Genomic DNA, 3,333 nt, shown 5'->3' on the forward strand with positions numbered 1-3,333 from the left:
TGAATCAGACCCTTACAAGGATCGATGCATCCAGATGGACGGGGGTTGACACTCCTTCGACGGCCAACGATGAATCGGACCCTTACAAGGACCGATGCATCCAGATGGATGGGAGTTGACACTCCTTCTACGGTCGAACTTTCGGGCCAGAGACCATCGGCTAACAAGCCGATCGAGCCCCGACCAAAGAAAGGTGAAATGCCTACGCGACCGACGTCGCGACTTCCCGACCGAGCTACGGTCGTCGAAGGATATTCGGCTTACCACCGTCTATCGCACGACGCGACCTTTGTCGCATTGACGACTTACCAACCGGGCTACGGCCGGCCGGACGATACTCGGCTTACCACCGTATATCAAAAGGCGCAGCATGAATACCCAACACAAGGGCATCGGGATCCGACTTGTCGTCGTTTCCCCGACTGAATGCGTCGGACGACATTCGACTGAACGCGTCAGTGGAGGCCTGACTACCGAACCTTTATCACGGTCGGTCGGCTCCGACTCAACAGACGCGCCCGACTGATGACCTTGACTATCGGAAGCCGATCCAAATCGGGACTTACTCTACGTTCGTGACGGCACGAGCTGCCGAACGTCCTTACCGACCTATATGTGTTAGCGACTTACGAAGACATTCTACAACGCACGAAGGAAAACAAGCAGAGAAAAAGCTAAGTCCAAAAACTTTGATTTCATTGAAGAATCGAAATAAGGTTTACAAAGGAAGGCCGGAGCCCGATTACAAGTCAGAGTAAAAACATAAAACAAAACCGACTAATCGTCGGAGTCAACATCCTCCACTGGACGACGATGGGAGTTGGTCGGCGGATCGGCTTCTGACTTCTGCAGTCAGGGCCGACTGATCTTCGGCAACCGGCTCTGCATCCTCTTCGGCTTCCGCCCTAGTGGAGAGACCTTTCGACGCTGGTTCGGCCGTCTCCTCCGTAGCTGGGCCTCCGACTCCGGCAGAACTATGCTGCTGAGATCCAGTTTTGGGTACAAGCCTCGAACGGCTTCCGAGCATCCTCGTACCCGACCCGGTACGAGAGGTACCGCTCTCCAGAAGTTCTTCTCGGTACTTTTCTGAGTCCTGGAAGACTTCAACGGCCCGACTCAGAGCCTCCTTCGCCGACTCGGCCTCGGCCTTCGCGATGTCCCGCATCGGCCTGGGCGACGGACAAGCCTTCTTCGACCTTGGCAAGATTTTCGAGACTCACTCGAGTTGCTCGCGTTCGCCTCCAGCTCCTTGGCGATGCCGTCTCGCTCGTGTCGGAGCCGACGGATGGTCTGGGACTTCTTCTTTGCGTCGTCCTTAGCCGACTGAAGTTCCGACTCTGACGACGCCAAGGCCCCTTGAGTTGGGAGACCTCCTCCGAAAGTCGGGAGACCTCCCCTCAAGTCGGCCCTCCCGGTCGACTGACTGCTGCAGCTGATCGACGAGGATGACTTTGTCGGCTTCAAGGGCTCCGACTTTGTCCCTCCACGCCGCACGCATCTCGTCGAACTTCCGATATCCGGCCTCCAGCTCCGAGATATTGAAGACCAGCTGCACAAGGTGAGACCGATCGATGAGAAGCAAATTTATGAGAAACTACATTCAAAGTTGGAGGAAAGAGAAACTCACCCGAATCATCATCGGATAGAATGAAGACAGCATGTCGGACACACGCTGATTCTTCATTGCGTCAATATCGGCGGGAAGGAGGAGCGCCTGGCATAATTTCCTAGCCAAGTCGTGGTTGGCCAGGCCCGACGCACCTTCGGGAAGTGGAAAGTCGGCCGATCCTCCGCCAACCGACCGACCTTCGTCACCCGACGCCATGGGAGCCTTTGCCACGCTAGACGCCCAGGCCCTGACGTCGGAGATTGACGGCAGGCTTGACCCCGACCGGGTCTCGACCGACGGTGCGGCAGCAGCGTGCGTCGGTCGCTCGAGTTCGCGGGCCTCCTCCCGAACTTCCGAAGCCTGCTGAGCGGTCGGTGCGCCATCTGCAGACTCGGCAGCCCGTCTGTCGGGTGAAGCGGCGCCCTCGACCGACGGTCCCTCGGACGGGACATCGACGAGCACTGTCGGCGCTGACAGTGCAATCACCGGCTCCCCTCCGACCCCGTCGGTTCGCCGGCGAGGCGCACGGGGCCTCTGGGAGGCTGCGATGGCCGGCGCCTTTGCCGGCCTCTTCCTTACGGCGTACGACGACGTCAGCTGCCCGTCAGTCGTGTCCTCGACGGCATATCTGAAAGGAGATAAATGGTCGCGCCGGAAAGGAAAGGCAAAAAGAAGAAGAGGTTCGGGAAAATGAAAACCGACCTAAACGGGGGATCGGGCTAAGGCCGGCATCGTACAGGGCCTGCTCGGTGACAAGCTCGCTCTGCTTCGGCATCGAGATGTCCTTCAGCCGGTGGAAGTCCTCCCGATCATCAGCCTCCACCGACTGTTCTCATTCGGCTCGGTTCGGGGATTCCCCCAACGGACGGAAACCCCCAAGAAGCAGAAGACGACGCAAAGAAAAACTGATTATTCCATCCGTGAATGGACGATGAAAAACCAGTAATGAAAGAGAGCCCTTTCCGAGGGACGAATACCACCACCCTCGGGCTTTAGGGTGGGGTCGGAGGACAAAGAAGACTCGAAAAAGGGAGATCCGAGTTCGGTCGGCAAAAGCCGACACAAAAGTGCAAACTGACTATCAGCCGAACCGAGTCGGCGCGAGTTGTGCCGGGCACAGCCCGTAATAGTCGAAGATATTTCGGACGAACTCTGAAACCGAAATCGAAGGCCGGCCGGAGGTCCTCCAAATAGAAGGCCACCTGGCCCTCAGGCGGGCTGTTAACCCGACCATCGGCACCAGGGGCGAACAGTCGAAACTGCTCCAGGATGCGATACTGCTCCCGGAGTCCGATCGACGTTCGGCCCCGAAAGTGAAGAAACCTCCACCTCCGGGGTTGACCGAGTGTCTTCGGTCGGCTCTCCCGACCGACTACCTCGTGGGGACGCCCTATGCCATGGATTCAGAGTAGATGGCAGGAAGAAGAAGAAGGTGGGGAAGATGACAATGGCCCTTAGGAGAAGAAGAAGGAACTGCAAACGAAGAGTGGGTGGGAGAATACCTGGAGCGAGGACTCCGCGGGCAGAGTTTCAACAGTAAAATAAGGAGGGTGAAAAACCAAGTGGGGGCGACTCTGTATATATAGTGCCCCCAGCGGTCGAGATGAAGGCACGGCCAACGAAGACTCCCCAGATCCTGCCGCGTGGCGTCATCCAGGCCGTCCGATGGTCCGACGGTTCGACCGCACCTGCCTTCAGATCGTGCCACGTCACCCCCATCCGCT

The 3,333-nt window shown here is 57.8% G+C and overlaps 1 pseudogene; it reads right to left on the minus strand.

Annotated features, from left to right (window-relative positions):
* The window catches only part of LOC140853995 (expansin-A10-like), a 13,023-nt pseudogene extending 11,858 nt beyond the window's left edge, over positions 1–1,165 (minus strand).
* Positions 1,166–3,333: the final 2,168 nt, after the last annotated feature.

This window comes from Elaeis guineensis, chromosome 15 (assembly GCF_000442705.2).
Source record: "Elaeis guineensis isolate ETL-2024a chromosome 15, EG11, whole genome shotgun sequence".
NCBI lineage: Eukaryota > Viridiplantae > Streptophyta > Magnoliopsida > Arecales > Arecaceae > Elaeis > Elaeis guineensis.